The sequence below is a fragment of the Heterodontus francisci genome, chromosome 2, assembly GCF_036365525.1.
Source record: "Heterodontus francisci isolate sHetFra1 chromosome 2, sHetFra1.hap1, whole genome shotgun sequence".
NCBI lineage: Eukaryota > Metazoa > Chordata > Chondrichthyes > Heterodontiformes > Heterodontidae > Heterodontus > Heterodontus francisci.
Genome location: NC_090372.1, coordinates 24,990,113 through 25,004,022, shown reverse-complemented (window position 1 = coordinate 25,004,022; position 13,910 = coordinate 24,990,113).

Here is a 13,910-nt window from a genome sequence, read left to right as displayed (position 1 = left end):
TTTCAGTGCTGTATCTCTAAACATCTAAACATTTCCAGACATCTGGTGTCTGTCTGAATTTGTCGCCCTACAAGGAAAGCAACAGAAAGATTGAAGAATCAGACATGCAGACAAAGGAGGAAGTAAAAACATAAAATATAAAATTTACATATAAATAATTGTACAGGAAGCAAAATAAAGATTGAGAAACACAGGATTAACTCAATTACTCCTGATTGAACGAGTCCCAACTTTTCCAGCCATTAAAAAAAAAAGAGAGAATAGGGGGTAATTACCCCATGTTCACATCATGATTCTGATCTGTGTAAATTCCATCACCAAAGACTGCAACGACACAGCCTGTGGAACAGTAGGGCATCACTGACAGCAACGTCTGGACTTCTGCATTTAACACATGGTTTTGGGGGTAATATGTTAGCATGGAGAGGGGATTGGCTAAGTAACAGGGAGAGAATCGGGATAAATGGGGCATTTTCAGCTTGGCAAGTTAAATAGTGGAGTGCCACAGGGATCAGTGCTGGGGCTTCAACAATTTACAATCTGTATTAATGACTTGGATGAAGGAACCGAATGTATTGTAGCCTAATTTGTTGACGATACAAAGATGATCAGGAAAGCAAGTTGTGAGGAGGACACAGTCTGCAAAGGGATATAGATAGGTTAAGTGAGTGGGCAAAAATTTGGCAGATGGAGTATAATGTGGAAAAATGTGTGGTTGTCCACTTTGGCAGGAAGAATAGAAAAGCAGTATATTATTTAAATGGAGAGAGTGTGCAGAATGCTGCATTAGAGGGATCTGGGTGTTCTCGTACATGAATCACGAAACGTTAGCATGCAGATACAGCAAGTAGTTTGGAAGGCAAATGGAATGTTGGTCTTTATTGTCAGCAGATGGAGTATAAAAGTAGGGAGGTCTTACAACTCTACAGGGTGTTGGCGAGACCCGAACTAGAGTACTGTGCACAGTTTATGTTCCTCAAATAAGGAGACCTACTTGCATTGGAAGCAGATCAGAGAAGGTTCACTCGGCTGATTCCTGGGATGAAGGGGTTGTCTTATGAGGAAAAGGTTGAGCAGTTGTGTCTATACTCATTAAAATTTAGAAGCAGGAGAGGTGATCTTATTGAAACACAAGATTCTGAGAGGGCTTAACAGGGTAGATGCTGAGAGGATGTTTGCCCTCATGGGGGAATCTAGAACTAGGGAACACAGTTTCAAAATAAGATGTCTCCCATTTAAGATGGAAATGAGGAGGAATTTCTTCACAGAGGGTCGTTAATCTTTAGAATTCTCTACCCCAGAGACAATGGAGGCTGGATCATGGAATATATTCAAGGCTGAGTTAGACAGACTTTTGATCTACAAGGGAGTAAAGGGTTATGGGGCACAGGCAGGAAAGTAGAGTTAAGGCCACAATCAGATAAGCCATGATCTTATTGAATGGAGGAGCAGGCTCGGCAGGCTGAATGGCTCACTTCTGCTCCTTTTTCTTATGTTTTTATGTTCTTAAAAGATGATATCAGTTTTACCCTGTAATAACTGAGCACTGAGCCTTATTAGTACAGCAATAAAGTAGATTGAATGGGTTCAAAACTTGTGGCATCTGCAACTCCTGCTCTTCTGTTCTACATGCACCATCCTTACTATTGACTGTCAGATGCCTTTTCATTAATTTCACATTTGGTTTATTAGGGCCAACTGCAATGTTTTACAGCTGCAGTGCATAGTTGTGGATTGGTGCCATGAGACACATTTCAGTGGCTACCTCATCCGAAGCCAGTCAAATGGTTATTGTCCTCAAACAACTAAAAAAAAAAGGACTCCAATTTAAAAGGAATAAATCCAGCTTTCTTCTGTACACTGTGCTGATTTTGGATCTTTTTATTTTACTAATGGAGTTGGGGATAATATATTAGCATGGATAGAGGATTGGTTAACAGACAGGAAGCAAAGAGTGGGTGTAAACAAGTTGGCAGGCAGTGAATAGTGGAGTGCCACAGGGATCAGTGCTGGGGCCTCAGCTATTTACAATCTACATGAATGACTTAGATATATTACTCTGTTTCTTCATCCAAGTTTACTGATGATACAAAAGATAGGTGGAAAGGTAAACTGGGGAGGATGTAGAGAGGCTGCAAAGAGATATAGACAGGTTATGCGTGTGGGCAACAAGATGGCAGATGGAGTATAATGTGGGGAAGTGTGAAGTTATTCACTTTGGTCGTAAGAATAGAAAGGCAGAATTTTTTTCTTAAAAAAAAGGGTGTGACTTGTAAGTGTTGATGCTCAGAGAGACTTGGGTGTGTTTGTACAAGGAATGCAGAAAGTTAGCATGCAGGTACAGCAAGCAATTAGGAAGGCAAATCCTATTACAGGTAAATAATCTCTAATTTGAGTAATTTAAAAGGAGTAAATTAAGAGCAAGTCATGGCAGGGCAGCTCAGCAGCACAGAATGCTCCTCTTGTGCAATGTGGGAAGTCAGGGACACTTCAGTATCCAGAGCGAACACGTGTGCAGGAAGTGTCTCCAGCTGCAGTTACTCGAAATCTACATTTTGGATCTGGAGCGGCAGCTGTGGAGCATCCGCGAGTCTGAGATCATCATGGATAGCATGTACAAGGAGGTGGTCACACCGCAGGTAAAGAGTCCTCAGGCAGAAAGGGAATGGATGACCGCCAGGCAGAGAAGAACAACTAGGCAGGTAATGCAGGAGTCCCCTGGGTGCATCTCCCTCTCTTACAGATTTTCTGCTTGAAATACTGTTGGGGAGATAGCTTCTCAGGGAAATGCAGCAAGAGTCAAGTTTAGGACGGCACAGTGGCGCAGTGGTTAGCACCGCAGCCTCACAGCTCCAGGGACCCGGGTTCGATTCCGGGTACTGCCTGTGTGGAGTTTGCAAGTTCTCCCTGTGTCTGCGTGGGTTTTCTCCGGGTGCTCCGGTTTCCTCCCACAAGCCAAAAGACTTGCAGGTTGATAGGTAAATTGGCCATTATAAATTGTCACTAGTGTAGGTAGGTGGTAGGGAAATATAGGGACAGGTGGGGATGTTTGGTAGGAATATGGGATTAGTGTAGGATTAGTATAAATGGGTGGTTGGTGTTCGGCACAGACTCTGTGGGCCGAAGGGCCTGTTTCAGTGCTGTATCTCTAATCTAATCTAATCAAGTCTGTGGCACCATGGGTGCACAGGAAGGGAGGAAAAAGAGTGGGAGAGTTTATAGCGATAAGGGATTCTACCGTAAAGGGTACAGATAGGTGTTTCTGTGGCCACAAAAGTGACTCCAGGATGGTATGTTGCCTCGCTGGTGCTAGGGTCAAGAATGTCATGGAGCAGCTGCAGGACATTCTGAAGGGGGAGGGTGAACAGTCAGAAGTTGTGGCTCATTGATACCAATGACATAGGTAGAAAGAGGAAAGAGGGGTGTGGGTAGGGAGATGGGATAGAGTGGGGGTACAGTAGCGGGTGATGCACAGCCAAATATAGAAGAGAAACTACATCAATCTGAAAAGCAGAGCAAATATAAACCTGTTAAGGCACAAGTGAAAGCTGCAAGGCTGGATTTCATCTATTTTAATGCAAGGAATCTTACAAGTAAGGCAGGTGAATTGAGGGCATTGATTAACACATGGGAATATGATATTATTGCTATTACAGAGACACGGTTGAGAGAATGGCAGGAATGGCAGCTCAATATTCCAGGGTATAAAATCTTCAGGCCTGACAGGGGAGGGTGTAAAAGAGGAGGTGGCATTGCACTATTGATCAAGGAGTCAATTACTACAGTAAGAAGGGATGATATCTTAGAAGGTTCCTCAAATGAGGCCATATGGGTAGAACTTAACAAAAAAGGGGGCAATCACTTTGCTGGGAGTGTATTACAGACCTCCAAATAGTCAGGGAGAGATATATAGAGAACATATGTTGGCAAATCTCAGAGGTGTAAAAATTAGAGGGGAATAATAGTAGGGAATTTCAACTTCCCTAATATTAACTGGGATAGTCTTCATGCAAAAGGCTTAAGAGGGCAGAATTCATAAAAATACATACAGGAGAGCTTTTTGAGCCAGTCCGTAGAAAAACCTACAAGAGAAGGGGCAATACTGGACCCAATCCTAGGGAATGAAGCCAGACAAGTGGCAGAAGTGGGGGGAGCATTTTGGGGATAGTGACCATAACTCTCGAAGATTTAAGGTAGTTATGGAAAAGGACAAGGATGGACCAGAAATAAAAGGTACTGAACTTTTGTGTGGGGGAGTGGGGGGGGTGGGAAAGGCCGATTTCAATATGATAAAACAGGATCTGGCCAAAGTGGACTGGGAGCAGCTACTTGTGGGAAAGTCGACATCAGACCAGTGGGAGTCATTCAAAAAAGAAAGAGTGTGTGTTCAGGGCCAACATGTTTGCGTAAAGGTGAAGGGTAGGACCAATAAGTCCAGAGAACCCTGGATGTCAAGGGATATAGAGGATTGGATAAGAAAAAAAAAGGCTTATGGCAGATTCAGAGTGCTGAAAACAGTGAAGGCCCTAGAGTATAGAAAATGTAGGGGGAATTTGGGGGTGGGGGAAGAAAGTGGGTGGGTACTTAAAAAGATGATTAGCAGAGTGAAGAGGGGGCAGGAAAAAACACTGGCTGGTGAGATAAAGGAAAATCCCAAGGCATTTTATAAGTATATTAAAGGGCAAGAGGATAACCAGGGAAACAGTAGGGCCTATTAAGAACCAAAGTGGCAATCTGTGTGTGGAACCAGAGGAGGTAGGTGAGGTTTTAAATGATTACTTTTCATCTGTGTTCACTATGGAGAAGGACAATGTAGGTGTAGAGATCAGGGAGGGGGATTGTGATATACTTGAACAAATTAACATTGAAAAGGGAGGAGGTATCAGCAGTTTTAGCAGGCTTAAAAGTGGATAAATCCTCAGGCCCAGATGAGATGTATCCCAGACCATGTGAGGCAAGGGAGGAGATAGCAGGGACTCTGACAAATTTTCAAATCCTCTCTTGCCACAGGAGAAGTGCCAGAGAATTGGAGGACAGCAAATGTGGTACCATTGTTCAAAAAGGGTAGTAGGAATAAACTAGGTAATTACAGGCAAGTCTAACATCAGTGGTAGGGAAACTATCAGAAAAAATTCTGAGGAATTGTGAGGATTAATTTCCACTTGGCGAGGTAGGAATTAATCAAGGATAGTCAACATGGCTTGGTCAGGGGAAATCATGTCTAACAAATTTGATTGAATGTTTTGAGGAGGTGACTAGGTGTGTAGATGAGGGTAAAGCTGTTGATGTAGTCTACATGGACTGCAGTAAGGCTTTTGATACGGTCCCACATGGGATCTAGGGCAATTGGGCAAATTGGATCCAAAATTGATTAGTGGCAGGAGGCAGAGGGTGATGGTCGAGGGTTGTTTTTGCAATTGGAAGCCTGTGACCAGTGGTGTACCGCAGGAATCTGTGCTGGGACCCTTGCTGTTTGTAGTGTACACTAATGATTTAGACGAGAATTTAGGAGGTACGATCAGCAAGTTCGCAGATGACACGAAAATTGGTGGTGTCATAAATAGTGAGGAAGAAAGCCTTAGATTACAGGACAATATTGATGGACGGAGCAGCGGCAAATGTATGAGGCGTGAGTTGGCCATGACGGATTGGGAAACGTTACTTAAAGGGATGCTGGTGGACAGGCAATGGCAAACATTTAGAGCGCATGGATGAAATGCAACAATTGTTTATTCCTGTCTGGCTACCTTTCCTGTTTTATTTTTGCGCCAAACGATGGCTTACAAGGGAAATTAGAGACAGCATACGATCCAAGGAAGAGGCATATAAATTTGCCAGGAAAAACAAACCTGAGGATTGGGAGCAGTTTAGAATTCAGCAAAGGAGGACCAAGGGATTGATTAAGAAGAGGAAAATAGAGTACAAGAGCAAGCTTGCAGGGGACATAAAAACTGACTAAAAGTTTCTATAGGTATGTGAAGAGAAAGATTGGTGAAGACAAATGTAGGTCCCTTACAGTCAGAAACAGGGGAATTTATTATGGGGAATAAAGAAATGGCTGACCAACTAAATGCATACTTTGGTTCTGTCTTCACAAAGGAGGACACAAATATCATACCAGAAATGTTGGGGAACACAGGGCTTAGTGAGAGAGAGGAACTGAAAGAAATCAGTATTAGTAGAGAAATGGTGTTGGGGAAATTAATGGGATTGAAGGCCGATAAATCCCCAGGGCCTGATGGTATGCATCCCAGAGTACTTAAGGAAGTGGCCCTAGAAATGGTGGATGCATTGGCGGTCATCTTCCAAGATTCTATAGACTCTGGAACAGTCCCTACAGATTGGAGGGTAGCTAATGTAACCCCACTATTTAAAAAGGGAGGTAGAGAGAAAACAGGGAATTATAGACCAGTCAGCCAGACGTCGGTCGTGGGGAAAATTCTAGAGTCCATTATCAAAGATTTTATAGCAGAGCACTTGGAGAACAGTAGTAGAATCGGGCAGAGTCGGCATGGATTTACGAAAGGGAAATCATGCTTGACAAATCTATTAGAATTCGTCGAGGATGTAACTAGTAGAGTTGATGAGGGGGAGCCAGTGGATGTGGTTTATTTGGACTTTCAGAAGGCTTTCGACAAAGTCCCACATAAGAGATTAGCATGTAAAATTAAAGCGCATGGGATTGGGGGTAGTGTATTGCGATGGATAGAAAATTGGTTGGTGGACAGGAAACAAAAAGTAGGGATAAATGGGTCTTTTTCTGAATGGCAGGCAGTGACTAGTGGAGTCATAGTCATAGAGAGATGAGTACTGCAGGGATCGGTGCTCGGACGCAGCTATTCACAATAAACATTAATGATTTAGATGAGGGAACTAAATGTAATATCTCCAAATATGCAGATGACAAAACTGGGTGGGAGGGTGAGTTGAGGAGGATGCAGAGAGGCTTCAGGGTGATTTGGACAAGTTGAGGGAGTGGGCTAATGCATGGCAGATGCAGTATAATGTGGATAAATGTGAAGTTATCCACTTTGGTAGCAAAACAGGAAAGCAGATTATCTGAATGGCTATAAACTGAGGGGGGGGGGGGGGGGGTGGGGTGGTGGGGTGGGAAAAGAGAGAAATATGCAGCGAGACCTGGGTGTTCTTGTACACCAGTTGCTGAAGGTAAACATGCAGGTCCAACAGGCGGTAAAAAAGGCAAATGGTATGTTAGCCTTCATAGCTAGAGGATTCGAGTTCAGAAGCAGGGATGCCTTGCTACAGAGCCTTGGTGAGGCCACACCTGGAATAGTGTGCGCAGATTTGGTCTCCTTATCTGAGGAAGGATGTTCTTGCTATAGAGGGAGTGCAGCAAAGGTTTACCAGACTGATTCCTGGGATGGCGAGACTGATGTATGAGGAGAGATTGAGTCTGTTAGGATTATATTTGCTGGAGTTCAGAAGAGTGAGGGGGGGGGGGATCTCATAGAAACCTATAAAATTCTAACAGGACAGAGTAGATGCAGGAAGGATGTTCCTGATTTGGGGGGAGGGGGGGTGGGGGTGGGGGGGGTGGGTTGTGGTTAAAAAAAAAAGAGTCCAGAACCAGGGGTCATAGTCTAAGGATACAGGGTAAACCTTTCAGGACTGAGATGAGGAGAAATGTCTTCACCCAGAGAGTGGTGAGCCTGTGGAATTCTCTACCATAGAAAGCAGTTGAGGTCAAAACATTGTATGTTTTCAAAATGGAGTTAGATATAGCTCTTGGGTCTAAAGGGATCAAAGGGTATGGGGCGAAAGTCAGAACAGGCTACTGAGTTGGATGATCAGCCATGATCATAGTGAATGGCAGAGCAAGCTCGAAGGGCTGAATCGCCTACTCCTGCTCCTATTTTCTATGCTTTAATTGAATTTAGCCCTGATCCATTTTGTGAGGACTAACAAGGCAAGGGAATGTACAATGGATGGTCTCTTTTGGGCCTCCTTATCTCGAGAGACAATGGATACGCGCCTGGAGGTGGTCAGTGGTTTGTGAAGCAGCGCCTGGAGTGGCTATAAAGGCCAATTCTGGAGTGACAGGCTCTTCCACAGGTGCTGCAGAGAAATTTGTTTGTTGGGGCTGTTGCACAGTTGGCTCTCCCCTTGCGCCTCTGTCTTTTTTCCTGCCAACTACTAAGTCTCTTCGACTCGCCACAATTTAGCCCTGTCTTTATGGCTGCCCGCCAGCTCTGGCGAATGCTGGCAACTGACTCCCACGACTTGTGATCAATGTCACACGATTTCATGTCGCGTTTGCAGACGTCTTTATAACGGAGACATGGACGGCCGGTGGGTCTGATACCAGTGGCGAGCTCGCTGTACAATGTGTCTTTGGGGATCCTGCCATCTTCCATGCGGCTCACATGGCCAAGCCATCTCAAGCGCCGCTGACTCAGTAGTGTGTATAAGCTGGGGATGTTGGCCGCTTCAAGGACTTCTGTGTTGGAGATATAGTCCTGCCACCTGATGCCAAGTATTCTCCGAAGGCAGCGAAGATGGAATGAATTGAGACGTCGCTCTTGGCTGGCATACGTTGTCCAGGCCTCGCTGCCGTAGAGCAAGGTACTGAGGACACAGGCCTGATACACTCGGACTTTTGTGTTCCGTGTCAGTGCGCCATTTTCCCACACTCTCTTGGCCAGTCTGAACATAGCAGTGGAAGCCTTACCCATGCGCTTGTTGATTTCTGCATCTAGAGACAGGTTACTGGTGATAGTTGAGCCTAGGTAGGTGAACTCTTGAACCACTTCCAGAGCGTGGTCGCCAATATTGATGGATGGAGCATTTCTGACATCCTGCCCCATGATGTTCGTTTTCTTGAGGCTGATGGTTAGGCCAAATTCATTGCAGGCAGACGCAAACCTGTCGATGAGACTCTGCAGGCATTCTTCAGTGTGAGATGTTAAAGCAGCATCGTCAGCAAAGAGGAGTTCTCTGATGAGGACTTTCCGTACTTTGGACTTCGCTCTTAGACGGGCAAGGTTGAACAACCTGCCCCCTGATCTTGTGTGGAGGAAAATTCCTTCTTCAGAGGATTTGAACGCATGTGAAAGCAGCAGGGAGAAGAAAATCCCAAAAAGTGTGGGTGCGAGAACACAGCCCTGTTTCACACCACTCAGGATAGGAAATTGAGGAGGATGCAGAGAGGCTTCAGGGTGATTTGGACAAGTTGAGGGAGTGGGCTAATGCATGGCAGATGCAGTATAATGTGGATAAATGTGAAGTTATCCACTTTGGTAGCAAAACAGGAAAGCAGATTATCTGAATGGCTATAAACTGAGGGGGGGGGGGGGGGTGGGGTGGTGGGGTGGGAAAAGAGAGAAATATGCAGCGAGACCTGGGTGTTCTTGTACACCAGTTGCTGAAGGTAAACATGCAGGTCCAACAGGCGGTAAAAAAGGCAAATGGTATGTTAGCCTTCATAGCTAGAGGATTCGAGTTCAGAAGCAGGGATGCCTTGCTACAGAGCCTTGGTGAGGCCACACCTGGAATAGTGTGCGCAGATTTGGTCTCCTTATCTGAGGAAGGATGTTCTTGCTATAGAGGGAGTGCAGCAAAGGTTTACCAGACTGATTCCTGGGATGGCGAGACTGATGTATGAGGAGAGATTGAGTCTGTTAGGATTATATTTGCTGGAGTTCAGAAGAGTGAGGGGGGGGGGGATCTCATAGAAACCTATAAAATTCTAACAGGACAGAGTAGATGCAGGAAGGATGTTCCTGATTTGGGGGGAGGGGGGGTGGGGGTGGGGGGGGTGGGTTGTGGTTAAAAAAAAAAAAAAAGAGTCCAGAACCAGGGGTCATAGTCTAAGGATACAGGGTAAACCTTTCAGGACTGAGATGAGGAGAAATGTCTTCACCCAGAGAGTGGTGAGCCTGTGGAATTCTCTACCATAGAAAGCAGTTGAGGTCAAAACATTGTATGTTTTCAAAATGGAGTTAGATATAGCTCTTGGGTCTAAAGGGATCAAAGGGTATGGGGCGAAAGTCAGAACAGGCTACTGAGTTGGATGATCAGCCATGATCATAGTGAATGGCAGAGCAAGCTCGAAGGGCTGAATCGCCTACTCCTGCTCCTATTTTCTATGCTTTAATTGAATTTAGCCCTGATCCATTTTGTGAGGACTAACAAGGCAAGGGAATGTACAATGGATGGTAGGATCATAGGAAGTACAGAGGGACAGAAGGACCTTGGTGTACTTGTCTGTAGATCACTGAAGGCAGCAGCACAGGTAGATAAAGTGGTTGGGAAGGCATATGGGATACTTGCCTTTATTAGCTAAGGCATCGAATATAACAGCAGGGAGGTTATGATGGAGCTGTATAAAATGCTAGTTAGGCCACAGCTGGATTACTATGTACAGTTCTGGTCGCCACACTATTGGAAGGATGTGATTGCACTGGAGAGGATGCAAAGGAGATTCACCAGGATGTTACCCGGGCTGGAGCATTTCAGCTACGAAGAGAGGCTGGATAGACTAGGGTTGTTTTCCTTAGAGCAGAGAGGGTTGAGGGGGGACCTGATTGAGGTATACAAAATTATGAGGGGCATTGATAGGGCAGGTAGAAAAAAAACTTTTCCCCTGAGCAGAGGTGTCAATAACCAGGGGGCATAGATTTAAGGTAAGGGGCAGGAGGTTTAGAGGATGCATTTTTTCACCCAGAGGGTGATTGGAATCTGAAACACACTGTCTGAAGGAGTGGTAGAAGCAGGAACCCTCAACATTTAATAAGTATTTAGATAAGCACTTGAAATGCTATAGCATACAAGGCTACAGGCCAAGTGCTGAAAAATGAGATTAGAATAGATAGGCTTGATGGCCAGCGCAGATAGTGTGGGCTGAAGGGCCTGTTTCTGTGCTGTATGACTATGACTGACTCAAATGACATGTTGGCCTTTATTGCAAGGAGCTTGGAGTACTTTAATAAAGTCTTGCTACAATTGTTTAGAATTTTGGTGAGACTACATCTGTAGTACGGTGTGCAATTTTGGTCTCCACATTTAAGTAAGGATATACTTTCACTGGAGGCAGTACAATGAGGTTCACTAAATTTGTTCCTGGGATGAGGGGATTTCCCATGATGAGAGGCTGAGTTAATTGGGCCTATATTCTCTGGAGTTTAGAAGAATGAGAGGTGATCTCATTAAAACATACAAGATTCTGAAGGGGCTGGATAGGGTAGATGCTCAGAGATGGTTTCCACTGGTCAGGAAATCTAAAACACGGGGGCACAGTCTCAAAGTAAGGGGCCAATCATTTAGGACTGAGATGAGGAGAAATTACTTCACTGAAAAGGATTGTGAATCTTTGGAATTCTCTGCCCCAGAGGATTGTGGATGCTCCATCATTGAATACATTTAAGGCTGGAATAGACAGTTTTTTGGTGTCTCAGAATCAGGGGATATGGCGAGCGGGTGGGAAAGTGGAGTCGAAGCCAGAGATCGGTCATGATCATACAGAATGGCAGATCAAGCTCGATAGGCCATCTGGTCTACTCAAGCTCTTATTTCGTGTTCTTGTGTTCTTCTTCGATTGCCCAGGATAATTCATTCTTGCCTGTACATCTGGGAATATTCTCTTATCATGCCACTCAGACAATTTGTTTCAGTAACAAACATGGTGTTGAATCAGAGCAGCTATCCTAAGTAAATGACACTTTCTACAACAACAACTTGGGACAAAAATTCTCTGGGATTTTTCCAAACATTTCAATTTTGATTTATTGCAAAGATCTTAGTGAACAGTCATTCTCAACTGGATCTCCGCCCCAATAAATTGCTTAATCAGTGACTTTGTGATGGTAATTCTCTGCCTAGTTTAATACAGGGAGGACAAAAACACAAACTAGTGGATATTTAGCCAAACTTTGAATTCAATCTTCTATCTGGTCAAAAAGCCAGTGGACAATTTACTGTTTCCCCAAGGTAACAAAGTACATAAGAAATAGGAGGAGTAGACCATACAGCAAATTGAGCCTACTCTGCCATTTAGTAAGATCATGGCTGATCCTCAACTCAAATCCACTTTCCCACCCAACCCTGCATAACCTTTGATAAAAGCAAAATACTGCAGATGCTAAAAATCTGAAATAAAAAGAAATGCTGGAAATACTCAGCAGGTCTGGCAGCATCTCAGGCCAGCGACCCTTCATCAGAACTGGCAAATGTTAGAAATGTAATAGGTTTTAAGCCAATAAAGCGGGGTGGGGCAAGCAATAACAAAGGGCAAGGTGTTGATAGGACAGAGGATCACAGAATAACTGACCAGAAGGTCATGGAGCAAAGGCAATGGTAAGTTAATGGTGCAGAGAGGGGGTTAATTGACAGAAAAATGAACAGCCCTGGCCCAAAGCACAAACATGAAAAATCAGTAGGCACATGGTAAAAAAAAAAACAAAAATAAAAATTATAAATACAACCCCCAAATCCTTTGATTCCCTTAGATATTTGGACTTTATCAATCTCATCCTCGAATATGCTCAACAACCAAACATCCACAGCCCTCTGGGGTAGTGAATTCCAAAGATTCACAACCCTCTGTGAAAAAGTTTCTTATCTCAGTCCAAAATAACTATCCCCTTACCCTAAGACTTTGATAACTAGTTCTAGACTCTCTCGCCAGGGGACACAGCCTCTCAGCATCTACTCTCTAAGTGGAGTTTCTTCCTCTGTCTTCCAAAGTGTCATTCAGTAAAATCCTGGAAAAACATGGTTTCCTCATGGGGGATATAAAACTATGCTGTGGACTTTCTAATTTTCATAAAATGTCCTGGATTTAGAAACTTCATGCAAAATGGCCATATTTGCAAATGATGTTGAACTGGGAGTGGCAGTTGTGGGAGAAGGCAGTGGAATTGGAAAAGGCAACTAAGAAATTGCCGTGAGTGTCATGTGAATTATGCAAGTGGGTAGAATGTCAGATGAAGATTAATGCAGATGTTTAGGTGCTACACGAGGAAGGAAACACAAGACAAACCATGAAGAGTGTTGAAATAGCCAAGGATGAAGCTGAAAGAATCGATACTGAACATGTTGAATGCAGCATTCAACAAAGCCACATGTTGTACTACAGAGTCAAAACAATGGAGGTAGTGATCAAACTGCACAGGCCTCTGGTCAGACTGCATCCAGTTCCAGTCGCCAAGGAACATTCAAGGTAGTGCAAAGAGCCTCAGAGATCTTCCCAGCATCAGAGGTTAGAGTGTTGAGGAAAGACTCGAGCCTTTCAGTCTAGGAAGGAGTCTGAGGGGTGATCTCTTGCATGTCTCAAAAGGGTTATGAAAATTAAACTGAGGGAATAGTAAAGTTAAACATAGGCTTAAACCAGTAAACAGAAATTTTTGCACTGATATCTAGAAATTCTTCACAGAAGAAATTTCCAGATCAGAGTGTGGAGGCAAAAACCCTGGACTCATTTAGAAACAAAGGCTACAATGGAAGGAGGTTAGGATCTCACTGAATGGCCTACTTCGTTTATAATTACCTTATGTAGCACTGAAGTATGCAGAGCACAAAGATCCCAGGTTAATTTTCAGCTTTGTAGTTGGAATGGGTGTTACAACTGACTTAAGCAAATACTGGGGGCAGTAGGAAAAAGGGTTCCTGCTACTATTCTACAGGAGTGGAAGGAGCAGTTCCAGGTGGGCCCAGTGTCTGAATAGCCCATAGCACGTGCTAGCCACACAAATTGAGACAAAGCAATAGACACTCATCACTACTTACAAAACCATAAGAACTGAAAGTGGTGGCTGGCATACGAGGAGATGTAATTGGAGGAAGAACCAAAAAAAAAACTGTTGGCCTTCAAGAACACTGCTTATATCCTTATTTCCCCAAGTACTTGCAACTTAAACCAATTCAGTGGAAGTCACTAGCTTCTCTAAGTTTAT